Below are 17595 nucleotides of genomic sequence, written 5' to 3'. Positions count from 1 at the left end.
AATATGCTCTGGCCTTTGATTGAAAAAAAATACGTTGTTCTTTTCACTTCCTATTTGAAGGGGCCCGGCAGCTGGTTAGAGCGCTCGACTCGCACAGTCTAAGGGACTCGGGTTCGAATTCCCGTTACATCAAACCTACTCACCTGTTCAGCCGTTATTATGTTACTGTCAATCCCACTATTCGTTGATAAAAGGAGCTCAACAGTTGGCGGCATATGGTTATGGGTAACTAGTTACCTTACTTCTTGTCTTACACTGCTAAATTAGGGACGGCTAGCGCAGATAGCTCTCGTGTTGCTTTGTGCGAAATTCAAAACAAACAAACAAACAATTCAAATGATTAAATGTGCTCTGTATAGTTTGGTTGTTAATTGTTTTCTCAATCTTTCTGGATCTGGAGTGGGAGGGATGCAGGAACCCCATCTCCAGTGTAGGGGGTGCAGCACTGCCTTGCGACTACTTCCCGAACTTGAATCCCCCGTATAATATAATATTTCACTAAACTTAAACAGAGGATTGAAGCTGAAGGTTGAATAGAGATTGATTATAAAAATAAAGGTTGTGCTGGTTACATTTTAACGTGTTTTCTTGTTAAATTCACTCATCTCAACCCATCATGTTTTGCCTCCATTGCATCAAAAATCGGTATGAATCGACATTTTGGTTGTAAACTTGTAAAATATTTCGGGAAAGCTGTGGAGCGAGGATCCGACTCGACGACCGTGTCGTTTCCACCTGTCTTCGGCAGACTCAACGTGATTTATTTCGAACTATCAAACTCCCCTTTTCGTTTCTCTGCTAATATAATCTTACTTCCGACGTCAATGTTATAGATGCTATAATGGTATCTTAGTGTAATATGAAAGAGTCTTTGCATAAATATACTGGGGAGTAAAAGAAAGGAACGCTTAATTAAAACGGAGGGAAGGAAGGAATATTTACGTTTATTGGCAAAGGAACAGGAGAGTCGATGGAAAGTTTACCAGTAACTAACGTATGATGAATTATGCTCGACCATCTCACAGAAACATTTGAGGCCAGATGAGATTTATACTATGTAAACCATCCAACGCTTACATCACTGGTGGATCTTAGACCTAATAAAAGAAAAACAATTTACTGCCCTGGTGGAACAAACGTAGGAAAAAAGTCAATATGAAAATTAATGTTTCTATATATCTTATGAAGTTCACACAAGTTAAATTGCTTTAACTATTCCACTCAACCACGTGATGATCGACCTCATATATGCTTGAAAAGCGCAGTTGGCTCTGCGTTATATATATATATATATATATATACACTTGTCGAGCTATGGACTGTTTGTGTCGTTGAATATAAGTGTAATGTCATAATTTCATGGGAGTTGTATTATGTGCGTGTCTTGTCGTCTACTCTTTGTTACCATGGTGCTCTTGTTGTAATATTATTTTACATTGTATTTCGGTATTAAAATATATGCGACTTTCTTTTCCTCTGACCATTTTCCGGCATACACTATCACAGTAAAGAAATTCATATCCAAGAGTAATACGAAGAAAATTTGACAAGGCGTGTAATGTTCTTGGGTTTAATGTGGAGTGCGAAGCTTGCTGTGATAGCCCGCGGACAGTTTATTCCCATAGCATGCTGGTGTGTGCACGAACTCGTTGTCTTGTTTTTTACAGAAGTGTGTACAAGATGTCAGAGTTGTCGTCCCCTCGCAATAGATGGACTAGTCGAACCCTACGCGGCGCTTGCGCGTCTATAACTAAAAAATGCGACGCGCTGAGCAACCTAGTATTTGATGAAATGCGAGTTTGTTGTCACTTAGTTTAGCCTATTTCTCGCCGTGAGGATCCGCAGGTAAATAAAATCCTCGGATCTGTTTCCGTCTCTTGAAACTTTGTGTCAGACGAACAGTTCATTCTTTTGAAACTTCACAACAGTTTTAGCTAGATGAACTCGTGTTGATTGTGTGCTGCAGTACCGTGAGCTCTGGCAGATCTATGATCCACGCCGTGTAAAACCGTTTCTACTCGAAAGAAAACTGTTCTTCGTGCACTTGAAATATAGAATACTTAGAATTACTGAGATTTAATATTTGGTGCATGTTTTTACTAGTCACTTCAGGAACCAGCAATCCTAATTTGTTACGGTACAAGTAATAATCCAGAACAAGGAATAGACAGACTCGAAGTTTTGCCAGCCTTCCCTGTTATATCCAATCTGGGAAAGGATTCGAACATTCTGGTAAAACTAATTTGAGAGCTTTCAGAACTGTTGTTCATATGACTATTTAGAATTTGTTTAGCCTAAAATTTAGATACCTTGTATTTCTCAGTATTGTAATAGGTGCGTCTCGTGTTTAATGTTTTTCCTTTTGAGACATAGCTTTTGTGTTTAAAAGTATAAGTTATATTAAATTAATAGAAATTAAATAACATCTTGTTTCCAGAGGGCGTGTTTTCTGAACCATATACATATGGAGACGTTAACATTTTTTAAAAACAAGAACGCACTTTAGTTGTTAATGAAAAAGCCCCATCTAGTGTAACACTTTTAATATATTTGTTCGTGCTTTTTGTAACTGAAATTTCATAATTGAACCGAAAAATATTTCTCAAATTTTTTTATATATATTTTAGATCCATGTTTTAAAACATCTTTCGATTACATATAACCGACTTTTAAGGTTTCGTGAAAGTAAGAAGTTTATAATAAGAGATGAAAGTTGATAGTGACAGATTTTAGCAACCACCTGTCAAAATCGTGTAGGCATGGAATGCGCGTGAGATAACGGCTGAAAGACTGCACTAAGCAAACCCACTAGACAACGGCTAAGCCTATCGCCAATACGTCACCACTGTGAATACTATAGAAACTATGGTTTGTCGTTAGCTTTATAGACGCTATTCATGCTCTTGTTTTAAGCCTTGAACCCAACGATTTCGATATGATTTAACATGTTTTATTCAGTATTTATGTAAGATACAGCGACTATCTTACCCACCCTTAATATTTAACAAAAAAAGTGAACTCTATATTAAAAAGTGAAGATTTTCGTTATTTTTTCTACAAGCGTAATAACCTACAACCTGTTTAAATATTATAAGTATCTTCACTGTTTATGGATAATCTAATATTCCTCAGTAACTAACCAAGAGTGAATAATTCATGTTCTGTCAAAAAATAACTGTTGGCTTCTCTACTTAATTAATTAATTAACAGATGGATAAGCTACTAACCCGAAGTAATTAACCAGTAGTATATACTTCATGATGTGTCAGTAAAATAAGTGTTGGCTCCACTACATAACAAAGTACCAAAAGTTCGTTATTAGTTTTATAATTTGCCCAACACACACACACACACACACACACACACACACACACACACACACACACACTGTTTAATTTCATAAATCACAGACAGAAAGTCACCTAACGTGACCTAACTTTCAAGAAGGAACAAAATAAACATCGAGGGTGAAAAAAACCTCCGTCTTTGAATTCTCGCTTAACGCGTAACAAAGCATTAGTGGACCGAAAGAGTCGATCACCCCATAGCTGGAGGTCTCACGCTTGAAGGCACAAGTCTCACGAAATCCGGCGTATACATCTTTGTGGATTATTTTCTAAGCCGTGGATTAATTAAGAATTTTTAATTGACTGTTCATTGTTGAAATTCCAATCCTGTAACATGTGTACGTGTCGTTTCTGCCTGTGAAAAATGTCGGGGTTCGGACATAACCTATACTCGTCGTAGTCGTGCGTCTACAACGAGGCGGGAAGATGGCGGAAACTTCTTTGCGATGTTCTGGCTTAGTATTAATTTGTTGTAAATATAGTTCAGTCGTGACGTTTTTCGTAAACCGATTTTAGTTTAGTAAGTGAACAGTTAACCGTACATCAAACGGTGCCGTGCTAAATAATGAATGTTTCTTGTTAGTTAGTTGGAAGTGGTATAAAAGGGTGTGAGACACCATACGCCAAACTGGAAAGACGTCGGAGATGTAGTTAGACGATACACTTCGCCGTGAACGGTTGTTCGCTCTTACGGAAATATTTAAATCTTTTAACTTGGAGCTCCACAAGATCTGAGATACTCAAAGGGGAACATCCCCCCCTCACCCGAGAAACCACTTCGCGTATCTCAGTTTAGGACCACTGAGACATGATACCGTGCTATGTTGAACATGGAGAAGGGGAAAGGTTACATTCTTGTTACACATCTGAACAGTGTTATACCAGTTTCATTTTGTCAACATTACAACAATATTTTTCAGTGATATATCGTTTCCAGTTCTTTCTAACAGTGATAGATTAATAATTCACAGAAACATGGTGGGTTTGTTTTAGCTACCTTTCCCTACAACCTAACACTGTAATTTGGATATGGAACATTTAAAGTAAGTTTTAGTTATCTCCTTTTATTATGTCCCCCTCCCCTGTGGCACAGCGGCATACCTTCAGGCTTACAACGCTATAAACCGGGTTTCGATACTAGTAATGGGCAAAGCACAGATAGTTCATTGTGTAACTTTGTGCTTAACTTGAAATAAACAAATTATGATGATTTATGCGCAAATTGAGGAACAGTTCTCCCACGTCCAACCGTCCAAGACCAAAAGCTTGTAAACTGAGTGAAATTACAAATTTAAAATAAATAAGCTTTAAAACTATCGTACACGTGTTACAACTATTAAATAATATAGTAAAATGAATTACCATGGAAAATGTTGTGCGTAGTTCATACACAAATACGAAGTGCGGGACAGAGAGCAATAAAATCATATTTAAAAAGGTAGGACGCAAATGTAGAGTACACATAGGACACGTTTGTACAAACTTTGTACTCCATACGACATTAATAAAATAATTTTTGTATGATGTACACACGTTAAATAGCATACTTTTTTTTCTTCTCAAACTCGACATTATTTGAACCTCGTCACCAGTTGTAAGTTGGACTTTGGAAATAATTATATTCAAAGGTTTTGGTTACACTCGAATGTCCACCTGGGGATTTCTTCTGCTCGAAAAACAACTAAACACAGAAAAAACTTACATCCCTTGTGTAACCCATTTGAGGTCCAACCTTTACCCGTTTAGTTTTGTCATAAGTATGGTATAATGTATCGAACCTGGAATTTCTCTTGTATCTTACATCTGGTAAATGGGTATTAATACATTCTGTTATGGTTTTTTTCCTTGGATAAGTTGGCTATATACACACAGCTACATTGTGCTGTATGTTGTCCCCACTCCAAACATATGCTAAGTGAACCGTATCAATATTGGCACGATATAAAGGAACCGTCAACTGGTGAGTGTGTACTCGAGTTATCGCTGGTGTCGTAACTGTGAGTGACGACATTTACCATTTGAGAGAGGCAGGTCGTGGCCCGAAGGATATAGTGCCGAACTGTGAATATAAAGATTCATGATTTACGTCCCAATTCCGCAAACACTCGACCCACACTTTAGAACCGTGGGTGTGTTACAAGATCAAGTGACGGTCGAATTCCATTATCATTTTATTTAGTATTGTCAAAAAGTTGGCGGTGAGTACTTTGGTCTAGCTGCCTTTCCTTTAGTATGTAATCTCAAAATTAGAGATGACTAAGTAGTCAGTGTGTGTCGTTTTAATGAATTTCCTAAAACGAACGAACAAACATGAAACCCTCAGTAACGTAAATGTGGGGTGAGGGTTCACTCTAACAACCCTGGAGTCAATGGTAAAAATAAGCCATTGTATCATGCCGGTGAGAATTTGTGTTAGTACGCCGTAACAACAACCATTTTGTTTTGATTTATTTATCGGTTTTTACCCATATTGTTGGGTGTCACGTTACATAGTCTTAAAACAATCTACTGACTCACTTTCAGGTTAGACACGTACACGTATTTGGGGAAAGTTTATTTTTATTAATTTTAATTCTCTTCTCTTCTAATAAGATGTTTTTTAAATCAAATTTAAGTGCACTTTGTTTATTTCTACGATTTGTAATAGCTGTTAACATGAAAGTGTGGATGGATATTTAAATGTTAAAGTTTTGGGTCTGTAAGTTAACAGTGTTGAATTGTATAACGTAAACACAACTGTCGTAAAAAAATTAAACTTACTGCAACGAATAAAATATATAAGCTGAAAACGTGAACAATAAATGAGATAGTATTTTATTTGATACGGTGTTGAGTAGAACAATGAACAAATTCATTCGTGTTTTGCACCTCATGAACAAGAAGTGTTGCTTTGTTCGAATGAACTGTGACATCCACGAGGTATATTCCCTTGCATCTCGCGCTGCACTGACATTGACCTAGTTTTGAATGCGTGGAGCAATTTCTACGAGCAACGCAATAAATTGTTATTGTCTAAGCTCTAAAAGACCCGGCATGGCCAGGTGGTTAGGGTGCTCGACTCGTGATCTGAGGGTAACGGGTTCGAAACCCCGTCGCTCCAAACACTGCTCGCTCTTTCAGCCGTGGGGGCGTTATAATGTTACCCTCAATCGTTGGTAAAAGAGTAGCCGACGAGTTAGCGGTAGATGGTGGTGATAACTAGCTGCCTTCTAGTCTTGCACTGCTAAATTAAGGACGGCTGGCACAGATAGCTCTCGTGTAGCTTTGCGCGAAATTCAAACAAATAAAAACAAACACTGTACACAACTGACAGTAACGTTCACTAGTTAAGGCTAAATATGAAAACGTTAGACTAGGGTGATCAGTTATACCCCACATTATTCTGTGGGGGACAGAATACAAATGACTCCCTCTCCTTTCCACTTGGACTTCAATCCCGCTCGTCCTTGCGGAGTACAATTACAAGAAAATGTAGAAACGAAATTGATTTTGCAACTTAGTGAACCGGAGAGCAACAACAAACAAAAATACCATTTAAATTAGAACAAGTTTTTTCGGGTGGAGAATTGTATGTATCCAGAGATGCCAACCATTACGATTTGAGCGTAATCACTATGATTTTTGTGTATCCATTACGACTATACACTCATACAGACAAATGTTACGACTTGTTGCTACTCCCAAATTATTATATATTATATAGGCCTATTCAATAAAGTGATAAATTGTTCCCCCAGGGCTTGAAAGGGGTGAAAAGAAGACTTCAAGTAAGATACAAAAAATTTTGATAATAAATAAAATACATAGTCCAAATGGTTACTTACGATAATTATGTTTGTGCTTGAAACAATAAAAAAACATTTGCATCTCCTACTTCTACTAATAGTTTGAGTGCGGTGCTTCTCCATATTGGGTACTTGGGGAATTCATACTTACGTCATCAGTGCTTATCAGCCAATCAGCGCTCGCGTAGATGGATATTTCTCGTTTTCTAAGCGGTATAGAAACACCAATGCGATCGTTCACCAGATTGTCTTGTTTCTGGCAAATCTAAAAGGACTAAAACTGTGCATCAAAAATTTAGGAAAGAGTATAGTGCAAAATATTTGGTCATTGCATCAAAAGTCAGTGACAGTCATGCGTTTTGTACAGTTTGTCACATCAATTTTTCTGTGGCGCATGGCGGGATAAACGATTGTTCCAGACATACAAAATCAGCATCTCACCAACAAAAGGTTGAGGCGAAGACAAAAACGATGCAGATAACGACATTTATGAGTAAGAATTCAGAATATGAAACCATAAATGCAGAAGTGATGTTCACGCAATTCGTCTTTGCTCATAATTTATCCCTAGCTGTAGCCGATCATGCAGGACATCTATTCAGAAAAATGTTCCCAGACTCTGATATAGCGAAAAAATATGGCTGTGCTAGAACCAAAACTAAATCCATTGTACAAATGTTGGGTTGTGAAGATGACAAAATTACTTCAAGCATACTTACCAACAGTGTTTACAGTTTAGCCATAGATGGATCCACAGACATGGATGACTCAAAACTGTATCCAGTGGTTGTACGATATCTGTACGGGCTCTGTCCACAATCATTACGCTCAGTCATTTGAAATAGTTGGCATCTCTGTGTATCCAGTAATTAATTCGATTTGTTGGTGTTGTACCCTCGCTACCAGCGAGTCGCATTGTCTCACTGTGAAAAGAAAAGAATTGTTAGTACATTGTTGAAGTGGGAGGTGTGTGCTATTTAATTGTTTAGTTTTTTGGAGTTTACGCAAAGATACACTAGGGTTATCTACCCTAACTGCCACGGGTTTTGATGAGGATAGAGGGAAGGCAGCTAGTCAGCGCCACCCGATGCCAACTCTTGGGCTGTTCTTGTCACCGAATAAACACATTCTGTATTACGCAAAATGTCCACTATCTGAGACCTGAGTGGTCTAGTGGGTAATGTGTTTGATTTCTTTTTAATCCGAGAATTCGTCAATCCCGACTCTTTGCCGCAAAAACGCTATCCGCAGTTTGTGGCTGTGGGTGCACTATAAGAATGAAAGCCAAGTGTCACTATATTCGATCAAACAGCTCGGAGTTGGTATGGGCTGTGCTGATTGGCTGTTTTCCTTCAAATACCATCAGTTCGAAACTGGGAACAGCTATGCACAGTTAACCCTCGTGTAGCTTTGAGAAACAGACAAACCACTGTTCGAAGTATCGTAGGATCAGTATCAACCAGTTCTTGATTTACGTCTAGGAAGAGATACCTGTTTGCCTTGAAAACAAACTAATAATATAACCGAGCTAAAAACGTATGGTTCAAGGACTGTTTTGGTTGTGGTCATTGTCTAAAAGCCCTCAGTGGAAAAAAAAAAAAGAAGGTAAAAGCGTACATGCGGACATTGTATTCTCAAGATGGTTGATGAGGGTATTAAAACTGTGATTAAAATAAATTACAGTGTTACCACCTGAGAATACATTTTTACTTCAAGTGGGTTTCTTGTCACCACGAACTTACGGACATTGTTTTATAATCTGTTCATGAAACTTTTAGTTTAGTTTTTTGTTTGTTCACAAGAGAAAATAAAAACCCTCAAAGATGTTCTTAGGAAAACTTAACCCTTCGTGCGTAGTCTCTGACGATTTGTAAAATAGTAATCTGGTTTAATTTGTGAAGCAGCAGTTAGCACGTGTTCCTCCCACACGTGAAGTACATTGCCACACGCGGTTTTCTATAGAAATAGTGGGTGCGGTTAGTTTAACATGCCCTAATGGGGTTTCACTATATATTTTTTATAGATTTGTCACAACTGGTGGCGACCGAAACGATAACGCCCGTGTGTTTTGTGTTTTGAAAGCGTGTTAGCATCAAAGTTGCATGAAGAGCGCGTTTCTTAGTGATGTATGTTACAGATAATTCTCATGATGTAAGTCCTTGCTTTAATACGCGTTTTTAACTTGCAATGATAAATTCAGACGGAAGAAACAAGAAAAAAGACGCGTTGAGTTCATCTTTCTGTTAACCCTTAAACAGCGGGAACGTTTTAGGTAGCAGTATCAATTGATGATGGCTGCTGTTCGAGGATTATGTTAAGTTGGAAGTAATGAAGTGAAAACCACTGTTACTTTCCCCATTTCAAACATAAAGGACAAACAAAAGCGCCAAGCATTGCATATAAAATACATGGTAAAAACAAAATCATTTGGGGGATTCAAACTGTAGTGGGGGATGCAAGCAGTAATGTTTGCCCTTTTTTTTTGGTTTCTACGTTTTTTTTATTTTCTCAGTTTGTCTGAATATGTACTTATATTCAAATATCAGAAGTGAGAAGATATTCAACAGATAGACTGAATCTGATAGGAGGTGTATCACTCTGAGCCCAACATACACTGATACCTCCCTCACTTAGGTATACTTTACTCTTCTGCAGTAGAAACTGAAGAACAGTTTTTGTTGTTTGTCTTTTACGGGTATTTTTTCTAGACTTGTCTGAATGTTTGTATTAAGCTGTATTTACCGTGTCTTTATGTGTTAAAGTTAAGTATGTGATATATATCTCTCTCCTTCCCTCTTTGGAAAACAACATTAGAAAAAGAATAGCCATAAAGAACTTAAAGTAATCTCAAACGTACAACAAAGCAAAAACTTATCAAAATTTCGTACTACAGATAGTTTTTTATATATGCTACCATGTTCTTTAGCCCTTACGTTATGATATGTTTGAAATACAAAGAAAGTGGACGAAATTCTTTGACATGCGTATATTAAGAGCCCTTGAGTATTAGGAAACTAATTTTCCTTTGACTTTATGGCTTTTATTTTAGGAACTGTTGCACAAAAGGTGATATTACTAGGTAATGTTCATAACTTGTAAACACATTCACTCAAGCGCCCCGATGTCAAAAACTTGGCATTTTACACTAATTTCACTTGAGGGTATCTGGTATGCCCTGGTGTTTAGAGCAACCTCAAGGTTCCGATACGTTTTCCCTTTCAAGCACAAGGGCATTATGATGTTACAATCAATCCCATTATTGGCTGATTTAAAGAGTAGCTCAAGAGTTGGCAATGGGTAGTGTTGACTAGCTGCCTTCCTTCTAGTCTATCATTTACAAATTAGGAAAGACTAGCTTAGATATTTCTCCAATAGTTTTGTGCAAATTTTAAAACAAACAAGACGATGGTTAGACAAAAGTATTGAGAGACAGATTTTTAAGTCAGTTCTATAATCGAAGTAATGGTTGCTTCCACAACAAAACTCCTAACATCTTTGTTTAGACTTTTAACTCCCACGAGATAAAGCTCTACTTAATTTTTTACTGGAAGATAGGAGATAAATCAACTCTTGGGCTGATTAAATAGTGAGTTTTGACTGCGACTATTATAACACACCTACGGATTCAAATTGCGAAGTTTGTTTTGAGGAAATGGGGCGTAAATAATAAATCATGAGCTATGCATGTTAAATCGAACCATAGATACTGCGTAACGTTGCTCTCTCTTATCTGTTGACTGTTGTTGAAGTCCACACACAACATCGGATTGATTAACCAGACGTTTTTACCTGTTTACGACATTCAGTTTAAATAACTGACAAAAATAATTAGGGTCACCGAACGTGCGCGTTCTTTCAGCCATGGGGGCGTTATAATGTGACAGTCAACCTCAGTATTTGCTGATAATAAAGCAAGTTCAAGAGTTGGCGGTGGATGGTTTTGACGAGCTGCATTTCCTCTAGTCTTACATTGCTAAATTAGGGACGGTTAGCGCAGATAGCCCTCGTGTAGCTTTGCTCGAGTTTGACAATAAAGCACACGTAAAGCAAAATGGTTTTGGTAAAACCGCTCGTAAGATACATAAGAATTCACGACAGTAATTATGAGTATTGCATGTGTTTTTGATTGATGTTTTTGTGATTTCATATTTGTTTTGGAGACACCATAAGCTATAAACTGACGAACCAGCGAACGTTTTTGGTGCATGAATAGTTTGTGTTTATCCAGAGATCGTGGTTTATACTTTCTAAGGTATAACGAAGAACTATAATGTTACTTTTGCCGGGGGGTGGAGTCATTTTGGAGGCCTGTCAGTTTTGTTTTCACAAGTCGATTATCAACCGTTAACAGGTGCGTCATCTATAGTCTTTTTTTTATAGTTCTTGCTGTGTCGTGTTCCTTCGTTTCAGTACATAACCATATTGTCCTAAGTACGTTACTGAACACAGTTATTGCTATGACTAAGGCAAAACAGTCCTTGGAGTCACGTGCAAGGACACTATGACCTGTCACGCGAACTTGTATTGATCAAAATAATGGTGGTCTATAGGAGTACCAACGTCTATTGCAGCTTTTCCTCTGGATATTCGAGTTTGCGTTTCGTTGGGGTTATTTTTACGACCTAACGGGAATTAATCACGATGATAACTATTTTTCCGTGACGTGGAGTGACTAATTATAAGTCATAGTGGCACTCTCTGTCCTGGCAGAAGATTGCTGCCATAGTGATGGTGATATGAACTTACTCCATGCTAAAGTTTATTTGAATATTTAACGTCCGGTTTTAACGACTTCGTAGTATTATGAATGATTATTTTTTCGTTTTTAATAATGCTAATAAATAAACGTAAAGCGTTTAATTCCACTAATTTATAGTGTCTGGTGCGCTAAATCTGGGCGAATGCCAAATGTTATTGTAAATAAATGGGTAATGAATGAATGGATCCAGTGAAACATGAGTTCTCTCACCTTGACTTTTAACCCACGGATATTCAAACGTTGATCAGGCTTAAAACTTTTTTGTGTTACCTGTGCTGTAAAATTGGTCGAATCCATCCGACCAATCTTGAGATATTCTGTCCACAAAGTCGGGACGGACTGGAGCGAACTAATATATCCCGTTCTACTTCTCAGTAGTCCCCTCCCTCTTGCGGCTCAGCGACATGTCTGCGGACTTGTACCGCTAGAAACCGAATTTCGGTACTATTGCACAGATAGCCCTTTGTATAGCTTTGGGCTTAATAACAAACAACAACAAACATTTCGATGTAGGGACATAAAGAGTTGTACATTAAATTTCAAGTATACTCTGGAACTCAAGAGGCCCAGAGTTTAATAAGATTAGCAGCTATAACTCTGACTCAGTAAGCATGTCTTGAATTCATTTTGATTTATATAGTAATATATCTTGTTAATGTAACAAGGACGAATTAAATATTGAAACGTATGGAATCTTAGGTTAAGCAACCAGTACATTACTCCGTTTCCGTGTAATAAAGTTGTATAACAGTACTTAAACGTAGAGTTTGTTTGTTTTCTGAATTTCGCGCAACGCTATACGAGGGCTATCTGCGCTAGCCGTCCCTAATTTAGCAGTGTAAGGCTAGAAATAAGCCAGCTAATCACCACCACCCACCGCCGACTCTTGGGCTACCCTTTTACCAACGAATAGTGGGATTGACTGTAACATTATAACGCCCCCACGGCTGAAAGGGCGAGCATGTTTGGTGCGACGGAGATTCGAACCCGCGACCCTCAAATCACGAGTCGAACGCCTTAACCCACCTGGCCATGCCGAGCCTGTTTGATTTTAATGAAACTTAATCAAAATAGTGAGAGAAGATAGTTTTGTTTTGGTTTTTTGTTCTTTTCTGTATCTGGAAACTACGCTAATCCTGATAATCGATTCTTATTTAATATTAACATAACTAATAGGTTCAATGTGTAATTTTATTCATTATGTAAGTTTTGTTTTGTTATTAAAATCTAAAATGGTCAACCCCCCCTTGAGATATTAAGATTACGATGGAAAATGTCGAATACGGCGAGGTTACCCAGTAGAGGAATCGATGCATTTTAGTCAAATATTTCTATGGCATGTACATCCTAGTTAGACTGGTATATTAATATTATTATTATTATTATTATTATTATACACAATTTTGTCTGTCCTGAATATGAGCTCGAACCCTTCTATCTAACTGCGCATACGCACCCACTTCGGCGAATGTAAACAAAAGATGAAAATAGACATGCTTTAGTAGACTTTATTGTTGTTGTTGTTACAACAACATATTAAAAGTTTAACAAAGTTTTAAAAAAGTCTAACGTTAGGTCGCAGAATAACATAAAGTTTATTTATAGATACTATTAATGCGGTGAAGTTAAGCACAAACTTAACTAATGAATAAAATGTACCCAAATTAGTGTTAATTTATCTATCTGTAGAATACACACCATACTTAATAACTAATGTTAGGCTTAAGACAAGTTAACTTGCCGATTAAGGTGTCTGGGATTGTAATTATGTTATGCTAGAAATCCTGTATTTAAAGAAATGCTGTTCCAATGAACATATTAGTTTAATTGGCCATGTTGTCTAGTTACATATGTTCCTTACTGGGTTAACGTTTAGTTCTAATCTATATATAAAATAATTATGAACCCACTTTACATGTATAATAAATAAAGCTAATCTAGTAAGAGAGAGAGAGAGAGAGAGAGGGCTCGAAGAAGGGTTACTAGAATGATGCTCGGGATGGAGGGTGGTCATACAGGAGAGACCAAACTTTCTCCACTTGTTTTCTCATGAGAAAAGAAGGGTTAATGGAAAACTGATTGGAGTGTTTGAGATCGTAGTGAATTGATAGTGTTGATGTATCATCCATTTTTAATATTTAAGAATAAAAATGTTTGGACTAGGGGACACAAGTATAAGTTTTGGTAGGATATGAATCATCCTCAGCTAAGACGCTTTCATTTTTTTAACAGGATGGTTGCCTTTAGAATGGATTGTCTTTGGATGTTGTAGAACCAGTAAAATTTAAGTAAGTTTAAGAAAAAATCTTGAGTATATGAATAATAAAGGTTGGGTTTGAGATTATTTATTTACTTTTAAATCATTTTCATTTAGTTTGGAGGATGAAACAGCTGAGATGAATCAGTAAGTTGTTCCAAAACGTTACATTATAGTTTCGGGAAACCGCCCATCATTTCTGTTTTACTTTTGGGCCTGGCATGGCTTAGCGCTTCGTAATCTGAGGGTTGCGGGTTCGCGCCCGAGTCGCGCCAAACATGCTCGCCCTCCCAGCCGTGGGGGCGTTATAATGTGACGATCAATCCCACTATTCGTTGGTAAAAGAGTAGCCCAAGAGTTGGCGGTGGGTGGTGATGACTATCTGCCTTCCCTCTAGTCTTACACTGCTAAATTAGGGACGGCTAGCACAGATAGCCCTCGAGTAGCTTTGTGCGAAATTCCAAAAACCAAACCAAACTGTTTTACTTTTATGTAAGCGCCATCTACCGAAAAACGTGGTTTTATAGCAAGTCTGACTTTTGGATGTGATATGCTACTCAAAAGATGGCTGTATGTTTTTAATTATTTGAGTACCAAAAGATATGCTGTTTACAGGCTTCTCTTCATCACCCACAAAGTTTTGTAATTTGATATTCTTAACATTTTATTCCTGATGGTAAATCAAAACTTTTTAAACTTTTAATATAATTGAAACGTCACTAACATTAATCTTACTTTTTATCTTTAGTTAGTTATTTTGAGACCACACTCGTGCATATTAAAATATCCAGTGTTTAGTCTGCGATAAACCATTTACATTGCTTCATAGCTTTGGCTGTAGGAGTATTATAAGTATGACAGTCAGTAGGTAGTGAATGTTACTGACACATTTTATTCTCTTTGGTCACTAGTCCTAGTTTGTGGATGGCTATACCTTTATCCTGAATGTCTGACCTGAATATCTATCCCATATATCGCGTGTTTAGCTTAAAGGTTTTAGGATAGAGGTGGACAAATTTACTTGTGTTTTAGGTTTCACAGATTGTTGAGATCTTAACCTGCTGGTAGTAAAGGCTTGACTAATGTTAGGCTTAAGACAAGTATACTTAGATTTCAGTGTCTGCGATTATAATTATGCTGTATTGTTCTAGAAAGCACGTCTACAGTTCCTGTACTTTTTTATACGAGACTGGGTACCCTAATGATATTAATATGTTGGTAAAATGTATTACAGGTCATGTACGTTATTCTGAGGTTAGTTTTTTTTTTTTATCTAAGTGGTTTGAAAGGACCTTTAGCAAGATTGAGTGGGGGTTAGTTGGCTGCACGTATAGTAGGAGACTGAAACTAAAGTATTGGTGATAACTTGTATATAAGCAAGATACACTGTTTGAAAACATGCATAATATTTAATATTCTTAGATGGACAGGGTTACTTTCAGACAACGGGAGGTGCGAAATGTGTTAAAACTGAATTTTGACTAAATTTGGAGCAAGAGTGGAAGTAGATACAGTGTTGAACTCAGTAAAAATCGGTCTTTATTCACTAAAGTGTTAAGTGCGACGAGCTCACTGACCAGAGGACAGCGATTTTACTGGAGACCATAAGGAATATTTGTTTATCTATTACAGTTTATGAGAACGTAGCATTATATTCAATATTCTATTATCATACCTTTTGGTACATGTTCGGGTCACTGATTCAGGAGGTAATGTTGCCTTGGATCGAGGCTTAGCGAACAATTAAAGAATAAAGTTAAAAATTATATGAAAATGTAAAAAAAAATTGCACATTTTGAAGTTCTGTCCTATAAATACGCGCATGCGCGAATGCAGTGGAGCGCCGTTAAGTCGCGGTATTTGGGGGTCAACCTGCTTAACCGCGTCTTAAGTGGTCCGCAGCTTAAACCTATGTGACTGAAAAGCCGAAGTCGCCAACAGCTCCGCCGAGGAGCCTTATCCGGGCCATTGCGTGATCATTATATCGGATTATCGAATTAAAAATAATACTTTAATTATTGATCACTTTTTTCACGGATTTACCGCGGATTAACTTTAATGTATGGAGAGGTGTGATTCGGTAACAATGGCGGCCTCCATAAAGCTGACATAGAGAGCGGATAAGGTAGATTACCGGTCGATTTCTATTGTAATATATTTTATTTATTTCTCAAATTAAAGCAAATCCTTTTTACATATCCCCTTGAAATTATAAAGCCAGGATTAAATTCGTAAGCCGCGTTTTTACACGTTCTTAAATTAGCGGTTAGCAGCGATAATCCTCTCCTCGCTCACAAGACTTGCTACAGCGGCTTAAGCGATTTCGCGGTTTACTGGTCCGCGGTTTAATGGCGCTCCACTGTAGTTGAAAGTGATATTTGTACAAAGATACTCGCGTTTCGTAAATGTAGCTATTTGTTTCATAGATTAACTAACGATTTTATTTTTGATCTATATGAATAAAATGTTAAACTGCAAGTTTCGTATTCATACCTGTATCTGGCCGGCCTGTTTGTATTGTGCGTTTAATTTAATGTACAACATTATGGATATGGTTGTCATTTATATGTTTGTCTTTATATGTTGGTCTGGTGGTTAAATCACTCTACTCGTAATTAGAGAGTCGCAGGTTCGAATCCCATCACAGAATATGCTCGATCTTTCAGCTGGGTCATTCCTGCTATTCTTTGGTATAAAGCAGCCCAGGCAGTTGATAGCCTTCCCTCTAGTCTTACACTGCTAAATGAGGGACGGCTAGTGCAGATAGCCCTAGTATAGCTTTGTGCGAAATTCAAAATAAACAAAGTGAATATTTTTTATTCTCTTCATTATTTCAGTCAAATGTTTATTCAAGTGATATATTAGCAACAGCAAAAAAGAAAGGAAAATAAGAATTGGATAATTTCAGGATATTTTATAACAATAAACAATGGAGTCGGTCCTCAGCTGACTAGTCTATAGCTAACGGACGTTTTCATCACCTTCCTTATTAATGGTTTATTATTTTGGAGATTCTGTGCAACCTTTTCTAATTACCGGCATCTTGGCATCATCATGCAAGCTTTTCTCGGCAGCTGGGATCTGTTTGCAGTCAAAGCGCATGCGCAGGTGGCAGAGTATGCAATTAACCACAGTTTTTTGTTTTTTTTTAATCTAACCTCTCCTAGATTTGGGTTCAAGGGTAGGACATAAAGATGTTATTCTACGATTTCTATCCTGATTACGTCTGCGCCTTTAAAAAAAACAATAACAGGTTTTTATTTAACAAATACATTTCTTTTTCTGTCTTTTGTTTTCTAGAATGCACAGTGATTTTATATGCTTAAAAAAAAACCTAGAGGGAAAAACAAGAGTAATCGGTGTAACGTTAGGAACAGTAGAAGCTCTGGTCTTCTAAGTGTGTTCGCGTGTCGCCTACATAATTTTCTTGAACTCGTTCTATTTTGA

At 37.3% G+C, this 17595-nt stretch overlaps 1 protein-coding gene across 4 annotated transcripts in view; it reads left to right on the top strand.

Annotated features, from left to right (window-relative positions):
- Positions 1-1348: 1348 nt before the first annotated feature.
- Positions 1349-17595, top strand: part of LOC143244237 (plexin-B-like) — a 124728-nt gene continuing 108481 nt past the window's right edge. For all 4 annotated transcript variants that reach the window (XM_076488541.1, XM_076488542.1, XM_076488546.1 and 1 more), the window contains exon 1: positions 1349-2232. The gene's annotated coding sequence lies outside the window, so the exon portion shown is untranslated. The remainder of the gene's footprint in view (positions 2233-17595) is intronic.

Source organism: Tachypleus tridentatus, chromosome 2, assembly GCF_004210375.1.
Source record: "Tachypleus tridentatus isolate NWPU-2018 chromosome 2, ASM421037v1, whole genome shotgun sequence".
Lineage (NCBI taxonomy): Eukaryota > Metazoa > Arthropoda > Merostomata > Xiphosura > Limulidae > Tachypleus > Tachypleus tridentatus.
Note: the sequence above shows the minus strand (reverse complement) of the source record. Positions and strands in the feature narration are given on the sequence as shown.